Consider the following 11632-nt stretch of genomic DNA (forward strand, 5'->3'; position numbering starts at 1 on the left):
CTGGTTGTTTCTAGAACAAGATGCCTCCCCGCCGAAGATCCGACAGGAGAAACCACAACGCACCACCACCACACCCTCAGTTTGACCCCGTCATGTTCCAGGCAGCAGTTACAGCCGCCATGACTGCAACAATGGCACAAGTGAACTCTGGTGGGGCTGGAGGAGGAACCGAACCTCAAAGGCAAGACGGAAGTCAGGGACAACATAAGGAGTGTTCCTATAAGGACTTCATGACTATAAAGCCCAAGTCCTTCGATGGAAATGGAGGTGTCATCGCTGTGACTCGATGGTTCGAGAAGATCGAATCCATCTTCAAAATTTGGGCCTGTTCAGAGACCAACAAGGTGAAGTTCACCGCATGTACCTTCACCGACCGAGCCTTGACCTGGTCGAATGGTCAAGTTAAATTCCTAACCCTGCCAGTGGCTAATGCCATGGGTTGGGAAAGGCTGAAGGAAGTCATTCTTACTGAATACTGCCCGAGGGGCGAGGTGCAAAAGGTGGAGCACGAACTTTGGAATCTAAAGATGAAGGGATCTGACATCGCTTCCTACACTGCTAGATTCTGTGATCTGGCGCTATTCTGTCCGGGAATGGTCACCCCGGTAAGCAAAAAGATTGAGAGGTACACCTGGGGGCTGACGGCCCCAACCAAAGGGAATGTCTTGGCTGCTAGACCGACTACATTTGATAGCGCCAAGTGCCTGGCGCAGTCTCTGATAGATCATGGAGTCGATCTAGATGAGGTGGCAGCTATCTCTGAACCACAAAAGGAAAGTGGTGGGAAGAAGAAGAAATCCTGGAACAACCGGAAGAGTCAGTCTTCGCAGGAGCCCTCCAAGAAACAACAAACAGTAGCGGTTCATGCTGCTACTACTCCTGCTGCTACTCCAGCTGCTGTTTCAACCACCCAAGCTCCTACCGGTGGTTACGCTGGGAAGCTACCTCTGTGCAACAAGTGTAACATTCATCATCACGGACCCTGCCGTGACTTGAGCTGCAACTGCTGTGGAAGGAAAGGACACACAGCTCGATACTATAAGACACCGGCCCAACCAACCAACCAGGCTCCGGGAGCGGGCGCTGGTCAAGCCTGTTATGGATGTGGAGAGGCTGGGCACTTTAGGAGAAACTGCCCCAAGGCTACAACTGGTGGCAATACAGGAAGAGTTCTGGTGATGGGCCAGGAGGAAGCGGTCGCTGATCATACCGTTGTTACGGGTACGTTCTTCCTTGACAACTCTTATGCATGCATTCTTTTCGATTCTGATGTGGAGAGGAGTTTTGTTAGTCATGCATTCAAACATCTGATCAAACGTAAATCCCAACCTTTAACCGAAACGTTCACCATCGAGATGGCTAATGGAAAGAAAGAGAGTGATAACGACATATTCATAGGCTGTACTCTTACCCTAGACAATCACTCCTTTCCCACTGATCTAATGACGGTATCCATCATGAGTTTCGATGTCATTGTCGGCATGGACTGGATGAGATCCAATCGTGCTGATATTCTTTGTTTCGAGAAAGCTATCCGTCTCAATCTTCCCTCTGGTGAAGCCCTCATGATTTACGGAGATAAGCCTAGCTCGAACATTCATATTATTTCATGCATCAAAGCCCAAAAGTATCTACGAAAGAAATGCCATGTGTTCCTAGCTCACGTCGTTAATGAAACGCAGAAAGTTAAAGACCTCGAGAGTCTCCCCGAAGTCTTCAACTTTCCTGATGTCTTCCCCAAAGATCTCCCAGGAATCCCTCCTGAGCGACAAGTCAAGTTTCGTATCGACTTAATCCCCGGAGCTACTCCTGTAGCTAAATCCCCTTATCGTCTAGCGCCGGTAGAAATGCAAGAGCTATCCAGCCAGCTCAATAAGCTAATCAGCAAGGGATTTATAAGACCAAGTTCCTCACCCTGGGGAGCTCCGATCTTATTCGTGAAAAAGAAAGATGGAAACTTTCGTATGTGCATTGACTATCGAGAGCTAAACAAGCTGACCATCAAGAACCGTTATCCCTTACCCAGGATCAACGATCTCTTCGACGAACTTTAGGGAGCCAGCTATTTTTCGAATATAGATCTAAGATCAGGGCACCATCAGTTGCGGGTTCACGAGAATGATGTGCCCAAAACAGCATTCCGGACTCGATATGGACACTACGAGTTTGTAGTAATGCTCTTTGGTCTGACCAACGCACCGGCAGTATTCATGGACTTGATGAATCGGGTGTGCTGCCCTTTCCTAGACAAGTTCATTATCGTGTTCATCGACGATATACTTGTCTATTCGCGGAGTGAGGATGATCATAAACAGCACTTCAGGCAGGTGTTGGAAACATTAAGGGCAGAAAAGCTATACGCGAAATTTTCGAAGTGTGAGTTCTGGATCAGGAAGGTAAATTTCCTTGGTCACGTGATTAGCAAGGAAGGAATTCACGTGGACCCTTCCAAGATCAAAGCGATTGAGAATTGGTCTGCACCAAAGACACCCACAGAAATCCGGCAATTCTTGGGCCTCGTGGGCTATTATCGCAGGTTCATCCAGAACTTCTCCAGAATCGCTAAGCCCTTAACTACCCTGACACAGAAAGGTGTAACCTTTGGTTGGGGAGCCAAGCAAGACACCACATTTCAAACATTGAAGTAGGCCTTGTGCAGCGCACCTATCTTGTCCCTACCCGAAGGGACGGAGGACTTCGTTGTCTACTTTGATGCATCTAATCAGGGCTTAGGCTGTGTGCTCATGCAACGAGGAAAGGTTATCGCCTATGCCTCGAGGCAGTTGAAAACGCACGAGGTCAATTACACAACTCACGATCCAGAGTTGGGAGCAGTGGTCTTTGCATTGAAGATCTGGAGACACTATCTCTATGGAACCAAGTGCACTATTTTCACCTACCATAAGAGCTTACAGCACATCTTCGATCAGAAGGAGTTAAACATGAGGCAACGGCGATGGGTAGAATTACTCAGTGACTACGAGTACGAAATTTGCTACCATCCCCGCAAGTCCAATGTGGTAGCAGATGCCCTCAGCCGAAAGGAGTATCCAGGGCGAAAGGTGAAGGCATGGACAATGACTATTCATTCCCATTTATCTGCGCAAATCAGAGAGGCACAGCTGGAAGCCTTGAAACCAAAGAAAGTGGCGGATGAAGCCTTAAGGGGATCAAGGAAAATTTTAATATGGAGAGACTCACGCAGATCTACATCCGAGAAATAGTTCGCATTCATGGGGTACCCGTATCCATTATCTCCGACCGAGATAGCATGATCACCTCAAGATTTTGGCAATCGCTACAGAAGGCTCTTGGAACTAAGTTGGATATGAGCACGGCTTATCATCCACAGACAGATGGACAGAGTGAGAGAACAATTCAAACATTGGAGGATATGTTGAGAGCCTATGTCATTGACTTTCGCACGTCATGCGACGGTTACCTTCCCCTAGTCGAGTTTTCCTACAACAACAGCTACCATACCAGCATCATGGCTGCGCCGTTCGAAGCCCTCTATGGTCGTAAGTGCATATCCCCTCTGTGCTGGGCTGAGGTGGGTGACACGCAGTTGGCCAGGGGTCAAGTCCCCGATAGTACTCTCACTGGTCCTAAAATCATCCGAGAGACAACTGAAAAGATCGTACAAATCTGGGAACGACTGAAAGCCTCACGAGACAAACAAAAGAGCTACGCCGATAAGAGACGAAAGCCCTTGGAATTCCAGGTTGGGGACCGCGTCCTTATAAAGGTCTCACCCTGGAAAGGCATGATACGTTTCGGAAAACATGGAAAGCTAAACCCAAGGTACATTGGACCATTCGAGATCCTTGCTAGGATCGGTCCCGTAGCATACAAACTCTAGTTACCACGAGAGCTTAGCAACATCCATCCTGTCTTTCACGTTTCGAATCTTAAGAAATGCTTATCCGACGAAACCCTTATGGTCCCGCTCGATGAGATTGAAATCAACGAGAACCTAAACTTTTTGGTAGAACCTGTTCAAATCATGGATAGAGAAATCAAACGAACAAAACAAAGTCGCATCCCGATAGTGAAGGTTCGCTGGACTACCAAGCGGGGACCTGAATTTACTTGGGAGCACGAAGATCAGATGAAACAGAAGTATCCGCATCTATTTTCTAATCCATGATTTGTACTCTATGTTCGAATTTCGGGACGAAATTCCCTCTAACGGGGGGATGATGTGACAACCCGAAAGTTTTTCCGTTATTAAATTCCGTCAAATTCCGTCAAATTTCTTAGTTTGGGAAGAACTTTACGTTTTCAATAAATAATATGTATTTTATTCGATTCGGAATAAAGCGGGAATCACGCTAAAAACTTGGAACTTCCTCGAAAATCACCGAGTTCAAGGTCAGGACGAGTTTACGACCGTAAACTCGTGTAGACCGTAAACACGTTTACGGTCAGGTGGTCCTCCCCTTTGACCGAGAACTCTACCATATATATAGAGTATTTGGCCTTCATTTCACACTCTAAACACTCCAAAGGCTATCTCTCTACTCTCTCTCTACCTTCATCGAGTTTTCCTCCAAGATCTTCAAGTTATCTTCAAGAATCCTCAAGAACACCTTAGTGTTTTGGACCGAAAACACCTTTCCTTGCTTTCAAACCGTAAGTATCATCTTCCCCTTCATGAATTGAGTTAAAATCCTTCATTGGGACTTAAGAACATCACTCTTTGCATTAGCAAAAGAGTTTACGGTTCTATGAATCTTCATAGACCGTAAACCCTTATAAAGGGTGTTATTATGGCCTTTACCCTTCCTAAGGCTAAGCATGGTCCCTAGAATCCGATACCTTTGAATGAAGCCTTGGAAAACCATCATTTGTGCAAGATTTGATGAGTTTACGGTCTAGTGTATCTCCTTAGACCGTACACCCTTCAATGATCGTATATTCGTGGGCCGTAAACCCATGAACTGTAAACCTTATAACCGTAAGGTTATTAAACCGTGAACACTTAGACCGTGAACGCCATAACCGTAAGGTCATTAGACCGTAAACACTAAAACCGTAAACACCTTGGACCGTGAATTTCAATGGTCATACCTATTTGAAAATCCTAAGAGGTGAAAGTATTGAGAGATGCTACTTCAGATAGAGATGGTCCAGAAACATCAACGTGTTGTTGTTGAGCTGCGGGTGACACAAGAACTTCAGATAGTTTCTCCGTTTCAACAGGATCGAAAAGATCGTCATAATTGACTTCAACTAGATTTAAAGGTCCTGAAGAGGCAGGAATATCGCTTTCCATGATTGCGGTGGTTTCAGTGGATGGAGGGGCGTTGCGGATGTGAGAATCATGAAATTTCACATCAAAGCTTTCAATGATCAGCCTTGTACGTCTGATGAGCACTCTATAAGCAACCTTATTGGTGGAATAACCAAGAAAGATGCCTTCATCAGACTTCGGTGCAAACTTGTTAAGCTGATCTCGGTTGTTGATCACGAAACATCTACACCCAAAGATATGAAAGAAGCGAACATTTGGCTTGCGGTTGTTAAGGCCCTTATAAGGTGTTTTGTTGAGACGTTTGCACACAATGCTTCGGTTTTGAACAAAGCATGCGGTGGCTATAGCTTCAGCCCAGAAGTAGAGAGAAAGGTGTGCGAAGTTGAGCATAGATCTGGCTGCATCTACTAGAGTGCGGTTCCTTCTCTCTACTACCCCATTTTGTTGCGGTGTATAGGGAGCTGAGAAGTTGTGAGAGATGCCCTTGGACACCAAGAAACTGTTAAGGAGATGAGTAGTAAACTCGGTTCCATTATCACTCCGGATCCTTCTTACTGGAAGCTTGATCTAAAGTTCGATCTCTTTCATGAAGTTGATGAAAATCTGCGGTGTTTCTGACTTGAGTCTGAGGAAGAAGACCCATGTGAAGCGTGTAAAATCATCTACAATAACCAGTATGTATTTCTTATGATGGAGACTGGCTACGGTGGATGGACCGTAGAGATCAATGTGCAATAGCTCCAGTGGTTCAGAAATGGAAGAATTCATTACCATAGGGTGACTTGCTTTGGACTGCTTACCACATTCACAAGCCGGACAGAGAGTATCGTTGCTGAATTTGAGAATAGGGAGACCTCTGAATAGTTCTCCTGTGACCAAGTTGTTGATGTACCTGAAGTTGAGATGAGCTAGCTTGCGGTACCATAGCCAGCTGACTTCGGATAAGGCTTTGGAGAGAAAACACAACTGCGGTCTGCCAATGATCAGAGAAACATCCAAGGGATACATGGTACCTTCGGATCTGGATTTGATCAGACAGGTGTTCCTATCACTTGTCATTACGTAGCAAAACTGATCATCAAATTCAACTCGATGTCCTGATTTACATAGTTGGCCAACACTGATGAGATTGTGTTTAAGGCTTTCTACATAAGCAACTTTCTGAATGGAAAAGTTCCCCGTAGTGAGAACACCGTAACCTCGGATAACCCCATTCGCATTGTTGCCGAATGTGACATTTCCACCATTGCATATAGGCCTGAAATCCCGAAGGTATTCTCACCTTCCGGTCATGTGCAAGGAGCAGGCACTGTCGATTAACCATTCTTCTTCTTGTTCCTCCTTGCACAAAGCTTGAGAATTACACGGTTAGTTTAGGCATCCAAACTAGTTTGGAGCCTGGGGCAATTGGTGAATTACTGAATGATGCATGGACCGAGGTTGCAGGGACGGGTCTCTTGTCAACTTTTAATCCTAGTCCTGGATGTTTATGCAGAGTTGGAGTGTGGTAAGTTTTTGAAAGAATACGAGGTTTCTGACTCTGACTCGATTTGACATAGGATAAAGCCTTTTGACAACTACACTGACATTTATAAAGAGAGATTTTGTCATTTGATCTGACACTATGCTTGATCAGCGGTTCATAGGATGAAATGGACTTGTTACCGGTCCGAGGTTGGTGATCCCTGACATGACAGTTGTTGGGTTTTGAAAAAGTTTGTTTTTGAAAAGGTTTGGCACGTGCAAATCTTTGAGTCCTTTTTGGTGGATTTGGTAGAATACCCTTCCACTTGTTGAAGTTTTGACGTGACTTTAAAGTGTTGGTGTGGGTAAAATACCTTTCCATTTAGGATCATTTGAGGAATAGTTCTGAAAACCATTGTTTCGAATGGACTGAACACCCTTTTGGGTTGTGTCAGGAGATGCAGGAATGACTTTTGAAGCTGGACTTTCCTTTTCGTTTGTTTTCTTGGAGGGAGAGTTTTTTGAAAAGTAGTGTGAGAAAACAAATTTTTCTGGACTCTTGGACTTTGGAATTCTGACATGCTTCTTATTTTTTGAAAAGATTTGTCTGTTTGTGTCTCGAGATCAAATTTCCTCCTTGAAGGCCTTTTTGGCCAAAGATTTTGGTGAACCGCAGTCTTTGTTGTCCAATTGCGGTTTCCTGGAATTCTTAGAATGATTTTGAAAACGTGGGCTTGAGTCATCCGAACTTGATGATTATGGGGTATGTGAGCATTGACCCACTTCAAAGTTCTCTATAGGTAATTCATGATGAATCGCCTGAAGGGTCACGGTTCCTTTTACTGAGGACTGCGGTAGTGACGTTTTAACTACTGCAGAGTAAGTCTGAGTTGAGACTGCGATGGGACTTTTGTGGGACTTTTGACTATAGTGTGATAAACTGCGATCTGAGGACAGAGGTGGAATGTCTTTTGAGACTTCGGGGCCCTCAATGACAATTTCTTCATCAACTACGGATGAGGTTTGAGAATTTGGGTAAATGGTGCAACAGATAGGAATTTGATCACTTGTGTGACCCGAAACCTCAGGCACAATTTCCTCAATGACACAATTATTGCTTGGATTATGGAGTCTACCGAAGTGAGTTTTGATGTCTTCGGGGAAGGTCTTGTCATTGACTGGGAAATGAAATTCTCGGTTTGGAGGGACATACAGTCTGTCTTTGTTGAACCGGGGTGAGGAATCCATTGCGGTAGGATATCCATTTGACCAACCCCAATTATATGTATTGTCCACGGTTCCATTCGATTAAAAGATTTAGGTGTACAATTTCTCTCTGAGCTAAATCTCTTTGGTTCAAAGCTATCTCTAATTGTGTTTCACTTAACATTCTTGCATCTTTCTCTAATTCTAAGTCTTTTTCTAACACAGCCAATTTGAGTCTTTTGTTATCCAGGCGTCCTCTTACATGGAACATCTCTTGGGACGCAATGTTCTTCTCATCTAAGGCTTTGTTATAGTCTGTAAGGACGGCAACACACTGCTGATGGCTTCATCTTCGTCTCCGGATGACCAAACTTGATGGTCTCTTTTGACATGGGCTACGTATGCCCTTGCCTTTTCCTTATCTTCCAACTCTTGAGCCATTCTATGGTAGAATGCTCTATCTTTTACTACATTAGCCTTACAATCTCTTGCAAAGTGATTCTCTTTGTTGCATTTGTGACAAATCACTACATCAGTCTTGTCTTTAGAGGTAGTACCGGAGTCAGTGTTCTGAGGAGACTGCGGTACCTCCTTTGGTTGATTATTTTGAGATTGTGATGGTGGATGAGAGCTTTTGGGATATCGAGGATGATTATTCTAGGAACTGAAGTTACGGTTGAATGGAGGTTTGTTGAACTGTTGATTCATGCGGAAGGAAGGAGGTGGTATACGGTTGAACTGTTGGCTAACCAGAGCAATAGCCTTCTGAAATTCTTCTTCATCATCATACTCTGTATCAGCTTTGTATGACTACGGTGGAGTGTCATACGAAGAAGAGTAGGGTGACTGCGGTGGAGCTTGTGCTATGAGAGCAAGTGGTCCTCCGAAGTCAGCACAGTCTTTGAGTACGGTGGATTCTTGTGCTTGCAGCTCTCCATAGAGCTTGTAGAGTGACAAAGAGTGAATCTTTCTATCGCCTTGGACTATCATCTTAGCCGTAGTCCAATGTCTTCCCAAACCATTAAGAAACTGAAGGTTTGTTTCATGGTTAATGCGGATGGTGCCCACATTGGATAACTTGGTGACTATCAGATTGAACCTTCTGAAGGAGTCTTCCAAACTTTCGCCGGTATGAGCTTTGAAGTTGTTGAACTCATTGAGTGCGGTAGTAAGCTTCTTGTCTTGTGCTTGTTCTGAGCCTTCGTACAGATTCTTGAGAACTTCCCAGATCTCTTTTGCTGATTTGCAATTTATGATAATATCGAAGTTGTCAGGAGCAACTCCACAAGAGATTTCATAAAAAGCAAGAGCATCATTTTCCATTTTATCGAGATCATCCTTGGTGGGACGGCTCATAACTGGTTGACCTCCTCATAGTCTGGTTGTAGCGCCGTCGGTTTGGACAACTGTAAGGACTGGGACATGTGGTCCTTCTTCTACGGATCGCCATACATCTCTACCAAGTCTCCTTAAGTATCTTTCCATTCTTTGTAACCATTGATGAAATTCATTTGCTACCAGTATTGGGGCTCGGTTAGAACCACCAACACTGTTGGAAACATTCAGAGATAACGATTGTGCCATTTGAAATTTTTTATGAAATGAGGTTTAGTCGTATAGAAGGCCTTTTGAGAAATCAGAGTTCCGTTTTCAAAAAGCAACCACTACGGCTCTGATACCAATTGTTGAGAGAAAAACTTGGAGACTCACTTGAACAAACGTTAGAACAAGTAGTATTGCGGAATAGTTAATCTTGAAGGATCTAAAACTCAACAATAATATTAATGAATTAGAGAGTTAGTTGCGGAAAAGTAAAGTAATAGAAATGACAACAGTTGTTATATCAAGTATACACATAAGTTGATTCATAACAACGAATGCATTAAAACCAAGTTAATAAGGAAGATCAAACTTAGTGATTAAGTCACAGAAGACTTGCTCTAGAGAGTGGTTATAATCAGTTATGTTCTAGGAAGAATTGAGAGTAAGAAGGGATGAGTAATAAGATAGAGAAATAGAAAATATAACTTAGAGAAATGTATTCAGAATAGATGCGTGAGTTATCCGTGTCGAATACAAGAGAATGAGCTCTTATTTATAGAGACTCATGAAGTACACTAGATTACATCTCTATGAGTAGCCATGCAAGGCATACTGGATAATAGAGTGTATTATAATAAAGACAAGTAAAGTAATCTAGCTAAGTGACTGCGGTAGGAAGACTCCGGGTGCGGTTCCTGATGAAGAAGTTGACTGCGGGTACTGACTGACTGCGGTAGCCAAAGGGGTTGCGGTGGCTGAAGTTCAAGAGGGTCACTTTTTATGATTCAACAGAGAGCGTGAGATTTGTGAATAGATCTATTCGGGACTGACAATCATACACCCGAACTTCTAGCAACAGTTTGGCAGGCATGCGTGGGGTGACAAATGTCATTTAACTCAACGCCTGAAGTGTAACACCAGTCAAAATAGGTCAATAACAATCACATGTGATTATGCCAATCATGTAATGTGATTTTGTTAAACTAGTAATGTGATAAACTTACTATGCAATTCATGTTAAATAATGATCTTTCATACAAAATTTATGTTACAACTCAAAGTATACGTCCATACGATTCCAAAAATATAGAGAACATCTAAATCTGACTTCGCGTGAAGAAGTTATGATAAAACGAACACCATAAATCTCTATAATAAGAGGAATTTAAAATATACTTAGAATTAGCTATTGGAGTCTAAAAGAAAGTCGTAGTACTCGGAATTAGCTACACGTGCATATAAAGAACGTCAAAAACGGAGTTCCTATGCAAAAGTTATGACCTTCCGAAGATGCAGCTGTCTTAGAGCATGACACGTGGTAAGAAACCCTAGCCGCCTTAACTCACGACGTGGACATCAAATTCACGACGTGAAACGTGTCTGGGACACTAATTGGGGCTAGAAAACATGTGTTACAACTACCGGATAACTCATGGATGTCCACGACGTGACCGTGGGTATGCCACGACGTGAAATGGCCCAGAAGAGCCTATAAATAGCGATCAAGACCATTTCATTCCTTACACCAAATCTCTTCTTTCTCTCTCGTTTCCAAAGGCCGTTTTCCTTCCCGGGCTTCACTACGACGAGTTTTTGTCCATTTAGACTCTATAGATCATGCTACTAAGGTGAGTTTCACGGCCCCACTTTCTAATATTTCGGGGGAAAACGCATGCTAAATATTATATATACGTTATTATTATGTCTATATAATAGTATATTAGTATCAACGTAGATAGTTATAATAACCGGGATATAGTTATTTTGTATCTGAAAATATACAACTATCGTAAAGTTATTAGCAAGTTATTGTTATAGTAGTATACTAATGTAGATCTTGAGTTATACTTAGGATTCTATATATATGTTGTGTGCGATATAGTTCCGAAGTTTTATTCGGAACTTCTATATGTTAATTTATAAAGTATGTTGTTATTGTTAGTTTTATGACAAGATAAAACTTGGTATGTTATATGTTGTTGTTGTTATTGGTTTTATGTCAAGATAAAACCTGCTTTTACTTCAAGCTATAGTTGTTATACTGCTTAAATGTTATGAAGTTAGGAGTAATGTTTAAAAGCATAGTCTAGTAACTTAGGGTTTTAGACATGAAGATGCTTTTGCTGTTAGAGCTATAGGAAGCCGTCAAAGTCTACATCAGCT

The sequence above is a fragment of the Lactuca virosa genome, chromosome 2, assembly GCF_052849685.1.
Source record: "Lactuca virosa cultivar CGN04683 chromosome 2, Lactuca_virosa_CGN04683_v6, whole genome shotgun sequence".
Classification (NCBI taxonomy): domain Eukaryota; kingdom Viridiplantae; phylum Streptophyta; class Magnoliopsida; order Asterales; family Asteraceae; genus Lactuca; species Lactuca virosa.